The 20744-nt window shown below is 35.0% G+C and overlaps 1 long non-coding RNA gene across 2 annotated transcripts; it reads left to right on the top strand.

Moving 5' to 3' along the window:
- Positions 1-17720: 17720 nt before the first annotated feature.
- Positions 17721-20091, top strand: LOC120751190 (uncharacterized). 2 transcript variants are annotated; one of them, XR_005700301.1, is made up of 3 exons: positions 17721-17846; positions 19348-19490; positions 19723-20091. It is a non-coding gene; the product is annotated as an uncharacterized LOC120751190 (long non-coding RNA). The 2 variants fall into 2 exon arrangements; XR_005700302.1 differs by lacking the exon at positions 17721-17846 and adding an exon at positions 18183-18280.
- Positions 20092-20744: the final 653 nt, after the last annotated feature.

A 20744-nucleotide genomic window follows, 5' to 3' on the forward strand; every position in this document is an offset into this window, starting at 1 on the left:
AAACCAAACCTAACCAACAACATACCCCTCCTCCCCAAAAAAGGCACAAAAAGCAAAAAAACCCAAAACCCCAACAAATAAACAAAACAAAACAAAAAAACCCCCCACAAACAAACAAACAAAACCCCAAAACCAAAACCCCCCCACATGTTCCTGGAAAACATTTTTCTTGCCATAGTACACTTACCTACACAGAAAGCTATATTTTGCAATTTGCAAGATAAACAGATCATTAAAATATGTTTTCTTGGTCTTAGAACAACAAATTACATTATAATATTCCACATAAAAAAAAAAAAAAAAAAAAGCCAAGAAGAGAGGTGTTCAATATAAATAGTATAGAAAATTGGTAAATTATTAATTTCTTTTTATGACATCTGAATTATGTTAGAGTCCTTATGTCACACAGAAGATATAGATAAGAAGTTACTCTGTCATGAAGGAAGACAGAAGGTACTTTCTAAAGCATTTGAGAGCAGGTTTGCAGCACTTCAGAGTGAAATGGCTGATTTAAGCCTAGACTACAAAATTCCATTTATAAACAGGTATTTTTCAGCTGTAAATTTATAAATTCTGCTTTCTGTTTAATCCCTTCTTCATATTTCAAAGCAAGGCAATCTGCTTGTAAAATGCTAGACTCATAGAAGATCAGTTGCTTTCTACATATGTTCTTCTGAGTCTGATCAGGTTCTAAGATCCATCGTTGTTCTGGGTGAGTATAAAGTATTGTTATGTTATTTATATGTTTAAAATAGAAAAGTTAATTAGGAAATTATTTATTGTTATTTATTGTTAAGAATGTAATTGGTGAAACTAAAAGGAATTCTCAGTTGACCTTCAATATTAAAAAAAAAAAAGAAAATTAATGAAAAATGACTGAAAATTAGGTATTAAAATTAGTGTCATTAGTGATGTAGGAGAGGGAAGGAAGTATTTTAATGTTTGAATGGGTTGTGAATTACGGATAATTTTCAAAAGGTCCAAAAGAAACTTCCACTTGTGGGAAATAGAAGAGTTTCAAGGAAGTAATCGGAAGTAATAGGAAGTGGAGTTTCAAGGAAAATTGATATGTAATGCTAGGCATTGAGGAAGGTGACTTACCTTTTTTTTTTTTTTTTTTTTTTTTTTTAAATTAGAAAACACAGCCTTTGGAAAGGAGATTATAGTATTTGACCCATAATATGAAAAAATCCAAGTACTTTTCTATTGATTTAATCAGTATTTGAGAGAACAGTGTGTGTTGAAAGGGAAAAAAAGAAGAAAATAATTGAGAATCTTCATTGATACAAAAATCACATAGAATCAGAATTGTTAAAAATGGAAGGCACTTTTGGGGGTCATCCAAAACCCTATTCTCAGACAGGTCCACTAGAGCAGGTTACAGCACCCTATCCAGTTAGCTTCTGAGTGTCTCCAAGCGTGGAGATGTTGCAATCTCTCTGGGCAGCCAGTACCAGAGTTTGACCCACCTTGCTGGAGAAAGGGATTTTTCCTTATGCTGAAGTGCAATTTCCTATCTTTCAGTTCATACCCATTGTCCTGTAACCAGACACTACTGCAAAGAGTCTGTTTACTTTACTCACTCCTTCAGGAATTTATACACATTGGTAAGATCCCCCTGAGCCTCCACATCACACGTGGCAATCAGCATGGCTTCTCCTCATAATCCAATACATGCTCCAAGGCCATCCTTGTCTTTGTGGCCTTGCTCCAGTAAGCCCCCATGTCTGTTGGACTGAGGAGCCCAGAACTGGACACATCTAATATGGACTGCAATGCACAAAACTCTTGTCTTGCTGACTGTTTTGATGAGCTTACTTTGCTTCTGCTAGGAATCATGATAACTTTGTTAAGTAACACAAAGAGAATGCAGCTGAAGTCTGGAGGGCAATGTATTTCACAGAATCACAGAATTTTTAGGTTGGAAGAGACCTTCAAGATCGAGTCCAACCCATCTCTAATACCTCAACTAGACCATAACACCAAGTTCCACATCCAGTCTTTTTTTAAACACATCTAGGGATGGTGACTCCACCACCTCCCCGGGCAAGCCATTCACTGTTGACTCATCTGTCATGTCAGACAGGCACTAAGGGTATGATCCCACTTTTTTTTAATGAGTTTTAAATTTTGATTAAATATACTAGGATTTAAAATGAACTATTGAAATTTAAAATTACATTTGAATAGATAGATGATTTAAGTTCAGTCAGCTTTCTCCTTGAATCAGTTGTTATTCCTTGTTATTGTTTGGTTTTGATCTTGTTCAGTTTGTAAATAAAAAGTAGAGTAAATCACCTGGTGAGCTTGTAGTGTATCACCAGAGAAACAAAGTAAAATGAAAGAGAAGAGTTCTACCTATTTGGACAAAGCTCTTAATTTCCGAGGATGGAAATTTATTTATTTTGTGAAATCTTCAATTTAAGTCAGAGATAATAAAATATATTTTCCTTTGTTTAGCATCCTTTCTCTAATTATTAAATTATCAGAATCTTTACACTTTAGAGAGTCTTTGGGAAAGCCTTTATAATAAAAAAATTTGAGGGGAGGACGAAAAATGTTCTTCTCTCTTATTCTAATTTCAACATGACTTAATGATTCTTTCTCAGTCTTTCTAAGCAACTGTTTTGCTCAGATCTATCCATATGTTGAATGTGTTTGTCTGGCAGCAGCAATGTCCCTAAAAACTACAAATAAAAAATAACATTACACTGAAATTTATTATATTATTTTGCCATATATCTCTCAGAGCCTATTTTTCTTGAGAAGTTGTTAGGTTTTTTGCTTTCACATTGATAACAATATTTCCAGAGTTCAGATTTGCAGACTTTAAACAAGTGCATTACCACAGAAAATTTTACTTTCCCATTTGCAGAGACTCTTTTACAATTCCAGCATGTTTTATTCTTCAAATATGGTGCTCTCCTGCCTTCCACAAAACTGGCCATTGAAGGCTTTTTAGACTCAGTAGGCTTACCTGTTAAATTGATTCTTTAGTTTGGAACCTGATTTTTACAACCCTGTTAACATATTACTTTTGGTTTCTTCAACCACAGTTTTGTGAAACATTGAAAAAACATCAGTACTTGTGCTACACTATCTTCTATATGTCTCAGGCAATTTATTTCTCTTTTGAGAGAAAGTACATAAGTGCAATTTTTGGAGCTTTTAGCTGTGGAGACATATTTATTTTTCATCTCTCCATATGTTACAAATGTAGTGTAAAAAGGAAGCATCTCAGCTCCCATAATTTATTTTAAGCATCACAGCTGGGTCACAGTGATATTTTCTGTGGCTCATGGTGAGTTTGTGGTCAAGCTAAGACATCTCCTCAAGGTGCCTTTTTTCAGCCATCCACCATTCCCTCTTAGATGGAATGGACTTTTCTTGTCCATAATTTCCTCGTTCACAGGCATTGGAGAATGTTGTTTGAACATTCCCAAAGTATTTTTCCTGGTCTTGGGGTTAATGCTACTATAAAACAGGCATAGCATATACTTTCCTTTCAGCTCCCCTCAGCCAGCTGGTTGAATTAAGCTGTTTTCCTGTATTTTCTGTTGTGTGAAACTTTTGTATTTATTTCCTCACCACTGAGGCATCCTTCCACATACTGAATATTTTATCAGAACAGTTTGTTATTGCTGACAGCCTAGACATCTGAGATGCTCTTCGTATAGACATCCGCTGCTGTTTGAAATCCTCTGGTTTATGCTGCCAGACTTCCAGCTGCTGCTCCAGAGTGACATGAGGCTCCAGAAATCATGCAGTCCAGCAGTTCTGTGGCTCAGATTCCATAGGTATCTGAAAGTGCACGAGGCACAGTGATTAGGCTGCTGAAACCTGTGTTTGTGACCGTAGGCAACTTCTGGAATTTCTTCAAAGATCTTCTGAGCCAGAACAACCCGTTACAAACATTGTACACTGTCAAAATCCTCTTTACCTCTTACTGTGGTATTTTTGTCTTCCATAGATGGACTGCAGACTACTGCAAATCCTCCAGATGAGTGGTCGAAGGGACCTTGTTCTGGAGGAAGCTTCTAAAACTGATTCTACAGGAAGCGTGTTGTACAACAGTTACTTGCTGGATATGGAAAGCTAAAACTTGGAGTCCCATTCTATATTTTAGAAATCTGCATGATTTTCAAAACAAAGTCTTCTTAAGAGAAATTAGCTTACATGTGTGGACTTTCTAGAGGCTTATTCTCATCATGTTTCTGTCAGATGTTTCCCTTTAACTCTCTACACTGAAAGAGATCTTGGGAGTTAAAGCATGCCCCGTGAATCCTTACAAAGTGTACCACAGCTCTTTGATCCTACATTGCAGCCATTAGAATCAACAGAAACTTGCCCTACCTTTGAGGACAGTGATTTTTTTTAGAAGTTTTATAATAGGAATTGTTTTCAACACTGACATATCAGCTCTTTTCATATCATGGCTTGGATGTTTGATGGCTCTGAGAGCTGAAAGAATATGGATCTTCTGTGATTAGATGCATCTTTACAAATGGCAGCATTCAATCTAAATAGTCAAGGTTCATAGCATTTCTTATGACACTGTGATTAACTTGTCTGCCTGTCATGCTGCATTATTTATTGAATATGGAATTTTTTATTAGTCAGAATTAATATGATGGTTATTTTACTCAGCTTCCTCATTTTATAAGTTTTTGTGGTCTCATATTCTGCAACTGGTAGACTTATGAAAAATATTACAAGAATTTTTGCCCTAGATAAAAAAATCTGGTGCTGTAGTAGGACTTAAATTGAATGCTAATTTTTCTAATGAAAAAAAAAAAAACAAACAACTAGACAATGTGTTCCTTCTGGTTAAAAAGGAATTTAAGAATTTTATTATTTTCCTGTGTTTAGTATACTGCCTTCTATTTCTCATTTCACATACTATATCACTGATATTAATTTTATCAAAAAGTTCTTTGATTATAATTTAACTTTTGTTGTTCTTTGTTGTAATTTTAAACATTTTTTTCTAATTTGTGGTGAATGACTGTTTCTGTGTCTTAGAAGCTACTTTTATTAACACTCATGATGAAGTCTTGCTGCTGTGTGTTGTTGACTAATCTGAACTGATTTCATTATGAAAATATACCTGCAGCTTTGGATAGATACAATTTGTGCATTTTCAAGATGCATATTGCTTTTTTTCATGTTGAATTTTGGTCATGGTGGGAAGAAAACAAAAGTATCAATATTTTTATTGCATATTGCAGGACTGTTTAAATTACATTGGGCAAAATGTCCCTTTTTCTTTTAGCCTCCCTTATTTTTTCAGCTTACTTTTAACTTTTATACTTAACACACAGTTCCTCAATTATTATTTTTAATGACTAATTAACGAAAAGTGCATGACTTCTGATTGCTCATTTAAATTACCTAATGAGCATGAACTCATACTTAATGTAGCTTTGATACAGGAAAAGATGTTTTCAGTTGGTGTGTTCTTATCAATCTTCCTCTCAGTAATACGTAAGTGACAAATTTAAGTGTCAGAGGAATCGATGTTAGGGTGTGCTACTTTGTAATGTGCGAAATTATGTAATGTGAAGAAATAAGTAGAGATAAAACACTACAAGTGACAGAACAAGACCAATAATACAAATTCTTTTTAAGTGACAGAACAATTTATATTTACTTTTTTTTTTTTTTTTTTTTTTTTTTTTTTTTTTTTTTTTTTTTACAATCTGCATTTGAAAATCACCAGTTGTTGACATGATCAGCAAAATAGTCTACATGTTACAAAATTTATTTTGATGTTTAAATCCATGTTTGAAACAGACATCCTTGGGAATTACCATGTTAAACAGCAATTTTTTTCTGTTGGAACGGCCTCATATTACAGTAGTTTACTGTATATTTGGAAATATTTAGGGTATTTCTGGTCATCAGCATGCATCTTTTTTCTATGTACTTTGCCTTTGTTATCTTAGTTATGGTTTATATTTTGGAAATTGTTTGAGACATCATTATAGCATCATATTACAGTCTAATTTTAGACTTCATGAGTTTAATGTTAAGCTTTTCTTTAAAATTTTTGTACAGCATTAGAAGTCACAAAATATTAAAGTCCTTGGGTTCTGGTATTGTGTTTATGAGTAATATACATGTATTTTATTAACTGATAAAGGCCCTGGTTATTTCCTCAGAGAGAAATTATATAATCAATACTGTAAGCATATCTCCATCCTAAAAAAATCAGTTAAACAATAAGGTAATTATAATAAGAAATATACATACAGAGTGAATCATATTTGTGAGTTGTTCATTTAATGGGGTAATTTCAATACTACCAAACAGAAAAGTTCCCACATTCATATATTTGTAACTTAGGAGATGGAATTGTCTCAGCATCTTGTGGTACTAACATTTAGACTCTGTCTGATCTGAAAAAATGTGCTGACTAGTTCATGGATCTAAGTGTAATGTTGCATTTAAATGTAGCAGATAAATGAATAATCTGCTTTCTGCTGGTTTTGAAATTCTATTATTAATTCTTGGAGCTGCTTGATTTTTATACAAATACTCTAATTGGGTAGCAGTAACATTAAATTTAGCCTCTGTGAAAGTGCTTATCATTTTGAATTGTCTGGAACTGAATTGCCATGCATGACAGGATAGGGAATCACAGATATAATATGTTTAGCAAAAGATAAGCTGGTATATTCTATTCTAGGCAAGGTTTCTAAATGACTGTGGAAAAACTACGGTTTAGGTATTTTAGTGATCTGGCCAGATACATGGATAATTGTTTAAATACTATCTTTTTGATGAAAATACTCAATATTTTGTCCAGCTGAAGATAAAGTATAATATTTTTTATCCACAACTACAAAAATATTACTTTCTTTAGAATCCTACATTTGGAAAAAATTCTGAAATTCTGATCAGAGGCATTTGTTAGGGTGAAGCCATAGTAAAGCAACCTACCCTTGCCAATATGCCTATTTTTCTTATCCATGTTAAATCTAGTTTCAGTCACATATTTTTTCAGTATGATACCATGAATAGAGAGAAACAGTTACATGCTAATCCAATAAAACTTCCCTTCAGGTCTGCAAATTTCAGTATTATATACCACCATGTTTAAGAGTTTTCTGAAGTTGCTTCCTTATGTATTTTCTGTATATTGAGTAGACATATTTATTGAGCAAATCTTTTTTATTTCTCCAAAATGTGTGAACCATCTGATACTCTTTAGTAAGATGGAGAATGGATGTAGCCCAGCTAGGTTTTCCTCTAAAAGACATGAGATTATTGTAGTGGTTCTGAAACTTAGATTTTCTTGAACTAAGCATATGAAATTCTTCAGTCATGATATGTTTTTCATAAAGCAGAAACACTTACGAAAACGCTGTTGGAAGGAACGTTGCACTGTCTTTTCATGTCTATTATTAAAAATACTTAATTAGCAACATAATTATTTAATTCTCCAAGTATTCTTTAAGTTCTTTCTCGGTGTTAAAAAAAACTCTCAAGAATAGACTTAACACCTGAGCAGAAGGAAGTGGGAAGACATTCATCTGCTGACTGATGTTGATAAGCATTACCAGTTCTCTTCTGTCATATAAAACCATGAGATAAGAAACCTTTTTGTGAAATAATCACACTTCATTTTAAGAAATTGCTTTTACTCTGCTCCTTTGATTCCAGATTTTTATTAATTTTGTGTCTAATAACAGGATTTTCAGCCTACATTTTTTCATGGATATGCTGGTATAAAATTGTTTCAGTTATAATAAATATTTTAGTTTTAACAATATTTCTCATTGTTATTTCATGGTTTGGCTCTTTATTTCTTATTTTATTATTTTTTTAATAAAAAATGTAATAGATCAATTGATCAAACTTAATATTACTGCCAAACTGGAATATGAATCCATCAAAACATGCCAAATATAGTTAAAAATTGATTTTGTAACTACTGAGATCACTTTCTGGAGTTACTAGACATTTTATAAGTTCCTTGACATAATTTAAATCTAAAGCAATCCTCCACAGTTTGCAGTGTCTTGCTGTGCACCCAATTAATGCATTTTGTTTGCAATTCATATTACTGTGGGGATGGGGAGCATTGCAGAAGTAAGATGGAGAGCCAAATGCTAGGTCTTCTGTAAAGAGACAACCTTTGTCTTTCTTCTGAAGGACAAGACAGTTATTAAGTATGTGACACAAGCTCACTTCTTATGTCTTTTGGTTCAACTGCTGTATCAATTATCAATAATTTACTGATACAATGATTTCCTTTTGAAAAGATCTGTTCTGCTAGTGTCAAATATTGTTAAGGTGAGCATAAGTCATAAAACGGGTAATAAATTAACTTTTTTGGTGTTACACTGATAAGAAGCAGGGTTTTCACAAATCCTATTGCTCCCATTTGGGTTCATGAGGTAAAGTCAAGGGCATATGATTATGAAAGAGTGCACTCTAAGAATTAGTGAGCAAATAGATCCTGTCTTGTTCTGATTATCTTTTCTGAGGACTGGGAAAACAGCTTAATTTATTATGATAATAATAAAATAATAGAAGATGATAAAAAGTGGCCTATTTTTATTTCAGCATTTAGAGAATTGAACATATCTTTTGCTTGAAGAGAGACATTCTAAAGGAGAAAGCAGAGATTCCATTTTGCAAGAATGTAGTTTCAGTGAAGTAGCACCTCAGCACCTCATCAGGTGCTAATCTACCTGTGGTAGATTCCTCGTGGATACAGTAATTTTTGAGGCAGTGAAGGGAGATCCAATATTGGTGATTGCATTGGTAGGGCATTTACCTTTTCTAAGTAAGGTGTGGAGGCAGGCCTGGAATGGGCACAGTCAAACAGTGTAGCCTTTGAAAACTTGTTAATGTGAGAGAAGGCAGAGTGATTTATACCTGTTGATGTGACAATATCCTGATTCAATTGTGGTGCAGTTGTCAAAACACCAGATAATTTTTTTCCTTGAACACTAACCTTTTAGGGTACACACAAGAGTTCAGATTATTTAGAAACTGTTACTATCTCATAGATGGGAGGCAGAGAAGTGAACCAAACTACTTGTTTATATGAACCAGGATTTATAACCAGCAGCTAGCAATTACAAACCCCTTTGACTCTTCCTCTGAGAGGAACCAAATAAACACTGGCTATTAAAAAAATTTGCATCTAGGAGTTAGCAGATTAAATATGTGAGCTGAAACTTTTGGTAGACTATGTCCGGTTGTGTCCCCCACCACAGTAGACTGTCTTGACTTTAAAAAATAGTCCAAAGGAGCAGAGAGACACCCACTCACTGTAGTTTTCTTCCTTACTGTCGTATTGCATACCCATATTGGACACATGTACTTGAGATGGGAGCTAAAACAGATTTGGAGACAGACTGAAGGATTCACTTTTGCAAACTGTGTATTGAACTGCCAGAAGTGATAGATTCAGTTTGGGAGTCCAAATGAAGAAAAATATGTGACACCAGTTAAAAAGGAATGAATCTAATAAAGACATCAGGCTTGTTAGATCAGACAGGGCTGCACTTAATTTTGGTTTTGGTAGGTCTTTACAGAGCAGTTTCAAGCTGGGCTATCTAGCTGTTTTTCAAAATTATTTCGTTTGGATATTATATTTATTATTTATATAGTCTATTGTAATAGTTTCTGAAAAGATTAAGACTTACAATTATGATATATTGATGAGCTCACATTCTGACTTACCAATGCCTTTCTGTTTGAAAGTTTTTTTCAGGAAGTATTTTTCCTTTACGAAGAGCAACATGCTTTTACTTTTTGCAATATTATTTTGATTATCTGCAGGAGAAGTCATTGCTTCTATAGTGTGATACGGCACAATAGTGTAACTGCTTTCACAGTTACTGAGAGCAGATATCTTTGTGGGTTGGCATATGTTTAACCTTTATAGTTTGATTGCATTTTTAATTTGATGTGTTTGGCATTTTTGTTCAGCCTACTAAACTTTCCATTTGTGAGTAATAATTCTTTTTAGCTCTCCTAATATTTTTTCTTTGGAAAGTCGATTTTGTCACTCTTATCTATATTCTAATTGGCCATATTACAAATAGTGAATCATCTAACAAATAAATTTCTAAATTTGTGAACTGTTTAAATTGACAAGCTAGCTGTTCATTTATCTATGTATCTTCCCAGTCTTTCTTAATATATGTCCATCAGCAATTCATGATACTAACACAATATCATAAGTTCTTCCTAACACAGCTTCCCCAAAAAATTAATTTCACAGAAAATATGAGAGCTAGAGAAATTAAACACAGTTACCTGTGGTATAAAAAAATGGACTGACAATCATAATTACCTATTTGTTAGTGCTTACTTGAATAACTAAAAAATATGATTTACATTACTTAAAGTTAGATTTAAAACAGCTTGTAAGATAATTGTATTCCTCTGGGTTTAGAACAAATGCATAAATAACCTGATTTTAAAACTGATGTCTAGTTGATGAGTTTATTAAATGAATTCACATAATTATTGAATATTGGTAATTTGAAGCAGTTTGCTCTGTGGCGCTTCAGCCTCTTGTACATAAGGAATGTGACTTTGGACAAGACTTCTGGTAGACAGAAATTACTACCTCTTGGAAGTCTTTCAGGGTTCTAAATCAAGTGACTTGATGGTTTTACACCATTTGCTAGTATCTGAATATTTCATGAAAATGTTTCACAGCAGTGTCTAGGTACTTCAGAAGACATCCTGCTGATTTAATTAAAATTTCTATGATTTCTTCAAAATTTGACTGTAAAAGCCAACAGTTTCTACAGTTTCATGATAACTTCTATTCTATTTCTCCTACTTGGGTAAAATTATGCTGGCTGTTTTGTGGGAGAACCTTTACTTAAAAAAAATATGGTACGTGGTAAAAAAATGAGACAAAATATGTACAGCTGCTTATAGTAACTGCATCAGCTTTACAATTATACTCAAGTATAATTCAGATTTAAATGAGTAGGATTTAGGGTCCTAATTGGAGGTCAGTTTTTTAACTTTAAAAACCAATCACTTAAAAGTTATTTGATACATGCCATTTGTGGGAGGTAATAGCTCATATAGAAGGGAAACCATTAAAGTGTATCTAAAATTAAAGTTCCATGTTAACATAATACCTTACAATGTTATAAATACTTTTACCTGGTTGAATCTCTTCGGTGGTGGAAGCAAGACTTCATTAGCATTGTTACTTTTATTTAAAAATAGTTAAAAATAGAATGGACCTTCATTGTAACACTTGTCATTCAAAATTATCAAATTAGAATGATAGAATAATTTTGGTTGGAAGGGACCCTAAAGATCATCTGGTTCCAAGGCCCTGACATGGGCAGGGTTATCTTCCACTAGACCAGGCTGCTCAGAGCCCCGTCCAGTCTGATCTTGAACACTTTTATCATAGATTAGCACAATTTTGTTTTCTAGATATAGAGAAATGTAAAATGTTTTTTCCCTGCCCTAACCGTGGCGTAGGTTGGTGGGAGGAGGACAAGGACCTATCAGAGAGCAGGCTGGGATATTGACAGCTAAGTTGATCAATGAGAACTGTCAGTGCGGCTTTGGAAGGAACATTTAAAACTGATCTGCAGCTGACCGCCCACTCTCTTGCTTCGGTGACTTGCCCTGAGGTTACAAGGTGGGGCCCGGCCCGGGTCGGGCTCTGCCGCCTCTCTGGGCGGCCGGGCCGGGCCTGGCCGGGGGCCTGGGGGCCGCTGCCTGCACGGGGAAGGCCTGGGCCGGCTGAGCCCCTTTCCCTTGCTGCTGGCAGGGGAGAGGGGCAGCTGCAGCTCGGCAGTGCGGGGCCGTGTGCTCAGACCACGGCAGAAGGGGCCAAAACATGGCCCGGCTTAATCGCCGCTGGCAGCGGAGAGAGCAGGCCTGCAGCTCCATAACAACTCTGAGCTGGACTGCCTTAGATGAGACCGAGGGGTGGAAAAAGAGACATTTGCCGGTTTCTTCTACCAGCTCGGCGTGTGCACGTGGCTTTGCAAGCCCGGGCAAAAAGTTTAACCCTTTCTTAGCAATACAGAACTTTTAAAGCACCATTCTTCCTTGAGAGAAAGAAAAAAGAAGAAAACAGAAGGTACATTGAACAGACACTGCATGGAGTCAGTTAGATGAGAAGTGAAAGAACTAATAATATTGGAATAGGATTGAAGAAGTGAACATTTTTAACTGGACTCTTCTAAGGTAAAATATGAAGAAATGAACTGTTCTTTGCAGCATCTTAGAATTATTTTGGGTTAAATGCTATTCTAATCAAAATTAAGGACTGGTGTAATAGAGATTTATTCGGGAACTTTGAAAACCCCCACTCCTGGGTCGAAAAGGAGGTCTCAGCCTTTTGAGACAAAGATAATTTTAGATAAGAAAAAGTATTCATAAATAATACCCCAGAAACACTGAGAAGCTCTGCAGATAGAACATCACAGTCTGCGAAAACTCCAGGCGGCAGCGGATGTGTGTGTAAGCAAACATCTTCATAAAAGATCTTAGAAGGACTCTTCTCCTAAAATAATGTGTAGTTATGTTTAAGTAGTGAAACTGACTGAAAATTCTAAGTTGTGTCTTTCTATGTTGTTTAATAAGAAAGTTAATAGTTTGTAAGAGGAAAGAAGCATGTTTTAAAAGTTTCATTCTGTTTTAGGTTTTTTTTCTATTCATTTAGTGTGTGTTAATAAAACCATATTTTTTTTGTTCATTTTTAAGCTTAAGCCTGCTTTGTTTATTTTTCTCCTAATCTCTCCCTCCCACAAAAATATTAACACTAAAACCCCTACATTAATTGGTGTTTCTGCCCGGTTTTATTAAATTAAAACCACTACAACTTTCAAAGATGGAGAGTCAACAACCTTTCTTGGTAATCTTTTCCAGTGCCTCACTACCCTCCCAATAAAGAATTTCTTCCTCATATAGAATCTAAATCTGCCCTCCTTCAGTTAAAGGCCATTCCCCCTTGTTCTATCACTACAGACCCCTGTGAAAAGTCCCTCTCCAGCTCTCTTGTAGTCTCTTTAGGTGTTGAAAGGTGATCTAAAGTTTCCCCAAAGCCTTCTCCTCTCTAGGCTGAGCAGCCCCAATTCTCTCAGCCTGTCCTCTTACAAGAGGTGCTCCAGCCCTGTGATCAACTGTCTCTCCTCTGGATTTGCTCCAACTGGTCTGTGTCTGTCTTGTGTTGGAGGTCCCAGAGCTGGATGCAGCACTTCAGGTAGGGTCTCAACAGAGCAGAGGAGAAGAATCTCCTCCCTCACCTGCTGCCCACACTACTCTGGATGCAGCCCAGGATACAAATGGGCTTCTGGACTGCAATCGTGTTGCCAGGTCGAGTTTTTGTCCACAAACACTCCTAAGTCTTTCTCCGCTGGGCTAGTCTTGATGTATTCTACAATTAGGTATAATTACCAAAAGAGGAGAGTGTTTCAGAAATTAATTATAATTTAAATTTTAATTATTTGTAACTTCTCTTTTAGGATTATTCTACGCAACTTCCAGAGGAGCTAAGCTAAAAAGGGCAAGAGGTAGTTAAAAAATGAATTTTAAATATACATTTTGAAGATGTGGCTAGGGTATGTTTCAGGTATTTTATAAAAAAAATGTGGTCAGAGCTATAGAATATTACAAAAATTGCTGTCAACATGATGAACCTGTCTTAATTTATGCTTGAATTCAGATTATGTGTATTAAATCTGAAAACAACTGAGTGTATTTTTCATATTATTTTTGCATTTACTGTCATCACCAAATTCTCATAGTGCTTAATTTTCTCATGTTGAATTTATTACTTCTCTGACTTGCACTAGCAAAGTAAGAGATTTAATATTCATGTTTAGAAGATGAAAAAAAATTAATTCATTGGGCATATTTCAGGCTAAAAGAAAAGACTGTTCCACTTTTAAATTTCTTGTTAGGCTTGTAAGGAAGTCATGGGTCAAATACACAGATTACAAAGTTTCTAGATTCCTGTTCTCATGATTTCCTAGATATCGTGAGATTTATAGAAAAGACTTCTGGCATAAACTCAGAGATTTAAGATGAAAATCAAGATGAAAAGATGAAAGATGGAGATCTTTCAGATGAAGATGAAGACTAAGATGAAAATCAAGAAATCAAATCTATTTGGGACCCCCCCATAATTGAATTAAATAAGAAATTATTTATTGTAATGTCTTTTCTCATTTTGAAGAGTTACACTTGAAATGCTGCATCTAAATAGTGGATAGGTTTGGGGTCTTGATCAGCTGGGTGTCCTCTAAACTGAGCCTGTTCCGTCCCCTTTCATAAGGCAACCAGGGCAAGGTGCACATGTACTTTTCAGATTATATGTGTCTGGATCATATGGTGGCATGGAACTGGGACATGGCCAGTGAACTCATCTGGACCTGGCTTAGAAGCCGTAACTCACATCTAGGTCAGAGCATTAATCATCCTCTGTAGCAATGACCCTGAAGAGGCTGCTGCCTTGAGCCTGCTCCTTTTGCTGGTTTGTACTCCTTATTTACTTTCTTAACTCTACTGGCTGAGTCTTCTTTTCATTCAGAGTAGGCTTGAATAAATGGATTAGACAGTTTTCATCAGTTTTACTAGAATTGCCTTTTTTGTAGCACAGATCTATCCACTGCAATCAGTGCAACTGTTGCAGGAGAAGGACATGTAAGGAAATTTCTGGGCTTTGCGTAATGGACTTACAACAGCTGACACATCATGAAATGTTGTATAAACCCAACTAGAGAATGCTAATAAAATGAGTATATTGGAAATATTTTCACTTCCTTAGAGTAAGGTGCTGACATGATACCTCGAAATAGTCACCTCTGAGAAACGGAGATTCATGGTGTAATACTTTCTTCAGAGTCTGTGTCCCATTACCATTTGGGTACAGGCAGCTGGACCACTCTCCTGTTTTAGAAAACACAAGGAAAGGGTTCATAGAGAAGAGAGAAATATTTTCATAAACTATTTAGCTGTCTAAGGCCTTAATTAGAAAACGGGAGTCCTGAGTTCTGAAACTTTTCTTAATTGGTTTCAAACCCACAGCATGCACTTCAATGAAGAATGATGAGGCCACAGAGCACCTGAACCTGAGACCCATCTTTCTCTCACCTGGGAAGAACTGGGTAATCGTGGAGGGAGCTTCATTTATAAAGGATTTTTTTCCTTTAATTGTGTTAGTCAAAGTTTGATTTCTATGCTGGATTTATCACATAATTTTTTAGTTAATGAGTTAATGTAGCTGTGCATAAGTGAAATTGTTCTCTAAGTGTTACTGAGATATTATTTTTTTAAACAGTAAGAACTACATTGAAAGTATCTGTCATATAATAAAAATTACATTTATTTCTATCTATGTTGGAATTTTATTGGTTATTCTGCTGTTCCTGAATTAAGATAAATGTAATCTGTTGTTCAATTAATATTTTATAGACTTTTATTGCAATCCTTTTATTTTTTGTATCTTAACTTTGTAAATCATAAATTTTTGTATCATAAACTTTTGTAGCTAAATTCATAACTACATTCTCTAAAATTTCTCTTCATGTGAAAGATCACATTGTCAAATAAAGTCATATTTTCATGATTAAAATTAATTTATATTTTGCCTTCAATGGGATTTTTATATCAATCTTTTCTATTATTATACAATTGACTTTTTCTCTCTCTTTTATTTTTTCCTCTGCTAGTATATATGAAAGTTCCATATGTGTAAATCATAATATTAGAAATATCGCTGTGCTGATATTATACAAGCTTTGGCTACTGGCAATTCATTGGGACATTAAATCTAAAACTTTGCCTGATGCAATTCTTGCATTGCTAACAACTAAGCAGTCGCAGCAAACCTTGCAGTATCACAGAATCAATTAGGCTGGAAAAGACCTTTGAGATCGAGTCCAACCTACAACCTAACACTGCCTTGTCAACCAGACCATGGCACTGAGTGCCACATCCAGTCTTTTCTTAAAGTAAAAGGAAGGTGTAAGTGTGGTGGTGCGAGAATTTTTTTATTTTTATAAGAAGTTTATGTTATGGTTCATTTCACTGTATCCCCAATTCTGTAACCCTTTTGTGTTTTCTGTATAATAAAGTGTTTTGTGTCAATCATCTCACCCCCCACCTATCTGTGTCCATCCCCTCTGCTCCCCCCCCTCTCTGGGGCAGCCTGTCTATCACTTTGGGGTCCCTCCCGGGTTGCAAAATCTCAGGGAGAGGGCTTCAGGTGATAGGCCCCCTGGGGGGAATTCCTTTGGCTCTGGATTTTAGTGGTCCAAGGCTTGGGGGTGGGCACACCTTGTTACCCCCTGAATCCCCTGATTTGTTGTCTTGTTGTAACCTCCCTTGAACCCCTCCCCCGCTTATAAGGTGGAGGTGGGGATTCTCTCTCTCTCGCTCGCTGGTCTCTCTGGCCTGAGGTTTGGACCAGCTGTGGACTTCCCACAGCTGGGCCTGAATAAACATCTTTTAACCTGCTAAGATGAGAGCCATCCTTTTCTTACTGCCGCTGCTGTCACGACACTATTTGGTCCACCTGCTGCTGAGAAGCCGAACCAGCAGGTAAAGATAACCTGCGTGCCCATCTGAACTGGGAACATCTTGTAGCTGTGCTGACCAGAGCTAGCTGGAGGTCAGCGTCTGCCGGGTGGGGACAGGAACCAGCTTCCAGATGTAAGGATTCTGGATCATTTGCAATCCTGATGTATACTATTTAGTTCTGATGTTTACTATTGTGTGAGGACCAAAATTGTTTCAGAAATGGGAACTGGAATCCAGAAGGGAATAACACCTCACTGGTGGGGTAAGTAGGGCCACAATGAGAATTTGGGAATGTACTGGCTATGTTGTCCTTCCAACTGAATAGCATGTAAAAATACTATGTAGTCTAAACATTACCTGCCTTTTGAAAGGAGAGATAAGTTTTTAATGGTTTCTTCTTTGAAATTGAAAGAATAAATTGTAGTTTTATATGAAAATATTTAATTCTTTAAAATGCATCAAAAAGAGTTTAGCATTTCTTAATGGGATCTATGCATGATACCTGCAGTTAGTGATTTTACAGAGTGACTGAATTATGAGAATATAGGCATAAGAGCTGCAGTTACATTCTCACTTTTGCCAAGCCAAAATAACTTAAGAAATCAAAGTAAAAAATATTACGGATGTAATAAATCAGGACATTGGTACTGGTTAGACTTGGAAACAAATTATTAATTGGAAAAAAATAATTGGAAACAAATTATTTTGGCATAATTATCAATATATTGAAACTGTTTAGTCTCTATTTTGACATTTTCTGTTTATGTTTCATTAGTCAGCAAAGCCAAGTACCCTTCCAGTAGACCTCAAGGAATATCCATTAAAAATACAAAAATAACAATTGAAAAATCATGGATATATTTTTATTCTATGGAAAAAAGTTACCCAAGATAACATATAGGTGATGACTTAAGGCAATATAAATAAATTCTGGGATGAAGTGCTGTAGAATTAATATTATTCAGTATTGTGCTTGTCAGAACCACTCTTTATCTTAGACAAATACTCAGCCATATGGGATGACAAAATAAGGTAGAACTGTGAATTTTCTTTAGGATAACATTTACTGCAGTTTAATGAACCTGTGCAAGAAATAGTGTTTAAATATAAAGGTAATCTCTTCTAATGCTAAGCTTTTAATATAGAATTTTTTTCTGTATATGCTGGACAGCTGGATCTCTACAGATCTCAGAAATAATACATATAACCTCTGTTCTGCCAATATACATTAATGAAAAGAATATACCTAGTACCACCTAGTGCCAGTATACAGCACAACTCAACTTCAAATACCGATCTGATGCTATTAGAAGGTAAAGAACATAAACTTTGTGTTTCATAAGTACATTTTAAAATAGTTTTGTAATTCTTAATTTTCCTAAATTTCTGTTTATCTTGAAGTACTTATTTTCCTCCTTCCCAGATTTAATGTGCTTTTAGAATGTAAAGAAAAAACATTATATTTACAATATCCTCTTTGCTATTATTTGTAAAGGTTGAACAGTGTGATGGACTGCTAAAGTCTGCTGAAACTGTTCAGTGCTGGGGCATGGAAATACTGGTATGCAAATTTAACAGATGTCACTTGGCTGATTAACACCAGAGGATTAGCTAATTACGTACTGGTGGAGATAGTAAGGGTCCCATAATTTACATTGGAAAGTCACTGGGAAAGACAGTGTGATTTTGCTCCTCCCTGGGGAAAAGTCAGACCAATTTCTTGGATTGTCTTTGCTCAAGCAGCCAGGTAAGCTAGTTGGACAATGTGGGGGAATATGCTGAGTCTCTACCAGAGGGATTTATGTTTCTACTACTCTTTTAGACTCTTAATAAAATAGTGGAACCAAACCAGGGCCTCTCACCAATGAACTCATACAACACTTTGTTTGATTGATATGGTTTTTGAATGTTAATGTCATGGTAGAGAAAAAGCAGAATTGTATATACCAGACTGATGCTCAAAAGTGAGCCTGAAATTTCTCATGTTTTCTTTCTGGCAGGGTTGGAATGTGTTCTGCTGAATTTTTGTGTCATGCTGAATGGATGTATATTCATTTTTAATAGAACTTTGAACCCTGTCAGTAAAAAAAGCAGAGCTGATTCTATCTATCCTTGCAAATCAGAAATTATATTAGTGATCATTAAGTGCATATAATTTTCCTCAATAAAAACTTTAATAAACAGAAACATGTATAGTTTAAAAAACCAATAGAAAAGACAATATATGAAAATTATTTAGTGTACTGTTAGCTCATGATCATTATGCTAAGTCATTAAATCATTAATTCATTAAATTGATTTATTATATTAATTTTTCTTATATTTAGTTTAATAGGGCTTTTATATGCATAGATATTTGTACACCTTAGATTTTTTTATAATAGTTACAATAAAGAAACAGCTATTTTATAATTTTATAGAACTATATCTAGTTGGTTAAAACACAAAAAAATTAGCTATTTTGTTTTCTATTAAAGATGTCTTTAGTGTTACTATACTAGATAAGCTGCCCAAACATATAAGTCAGAGTAGTAGATACTTTAAAAATAGGGCGGGGAAATGTACAAATCAGGATACAGTAGTATTTTATTTTATTTATGTTTGGAAGGGACTGAGACAAAAAATTACTTTTATGTTTCTTTTTTTTTTTATAAAACCATCTAATTAAATATGCTACTGTCTTTCAGCTTCAGCCCAGATGAAAGGGATTGCTGAAGGGCAATGAACTGTCTTCATATCTGAAATCTCTCACTCAATTCATCTGTCAAGTCAAACCTGTTTTGACAGTGAAATCTTTATTTTTGTATTTTAAAGGGGACTCAAAGCTTGTGAAAGGTGCCAGACTGACAGTCCAGAAAGGTGAAGTTGTCTGTTTATTCATGGAAGAGATGTTGCCCATCAAGAAACATCATCTGTTAAGATTTTACTAGAAAGTTCACACAAGCTTCAGCATTGAGGTACAGTTGCTTCGTAATTGATTTTGCAGGTCATAATTTTAAAAACCATGGCAAAGTCTAGAAGATAGTTACCTACTACAACTAAAAACAGCACTAGTTTTATCAGCTTTTATAGCTTAGTTTCCTACTTTAGTCTTCTGTGTGTATGAATCTGCTTTCAACCTGATTACGTTTGACTACACATTGTGTAAAGTCAATTGAGATTGTGTGCTGCCATTTTATATCCATCTAGTTTGCCACTGGATCTTTTGGAGATGATCTTTACCACTGCAACCTATTGCGAGATGACTGCAAAGCTGGACAGCAGTATATTACACTTGATGGTAAAGTAGGAAAAGATGGAACATAAAAGGAGAGGATGAATAAGAAAGAAGGAAAGTACAGCAAGCTTATAATTCAGTAAAGCATGGGACAGGCAGATGCAGAATATAGAAACGTAAATAGCGCTGAAGAATTCAGAAATGGAAACAAAGACACTAGACAAAAAGAAATAGAAATATGTAAAAAAATTAAAGAATGTTAAATGTGAATATGAGGGCATAATAAATATTTATGTATAAATGTGCTCATTTTTACATTTGTGTACTTGCTCTACACAATTATGATGCTCACTTTTCTTTATCACAGCCATGGGGCTATATCAGTATTTTTATTTGCTTGGAGAACCAATATGCATCAGATCAATCTTTCAGAAAAGCTATTTTGCATTGCTAGAATGTCATAACTTTACTTTTAATGATATTTTTCTCAGAATGTATAAATGTACTCAGTAGTTTCCAAATATATATTTTATTAATTTAATTAATAAAATTCTTGTACTTTTCTTTAAGTACTGCAGCATTCTTCTCAAACAAAGCCGCCTAGTTAATTTTTATTTCGTTGCCTCTTATCCTTTTTTGCTCAAAATGTTTGATGAACGTTTGTGTGTAAACCCTTTTTATCAAATTCAACACACTTGCATTTGACTTGCAAAAGTTAAACTGTAAAATTCTGTATTTTCATAGATAAGGGTTTATTACTCTGTTTGAAGGGAAATTAAACATTTGGACAGTAGATCAAAGACTACTGCTTATTGTCTTCTGTTAGTCAAAATGCAGCTGCAATGACTGCCTGTTAAAGGATATGAACTGAATGTAGGCCAGCATATTTAGCCTGTGTGTCAGGAGCAGAGCAAGAAGGAACTACTGATTTGTAAAATGCCTAAAAAATGCAGATGATGTGTCTTCAGTGTTTTCATTGGTTAAGATGCTTGTT

This window comes from Hirundo rustica, chromosome 3 (genome assembly GCF_015227805.2).
Source record: "Hirundo rustica isolate bHirRus1 chromosome 3, bHirRus1.pri.v3, whole genome shotgun sequence".
Classification (NCBI taxonomy): Eukaryota; Metazoa; Chordata; class Aves; order Passeriformes; family Hirundinidae; genus Hirundo; species Hirundo rustica.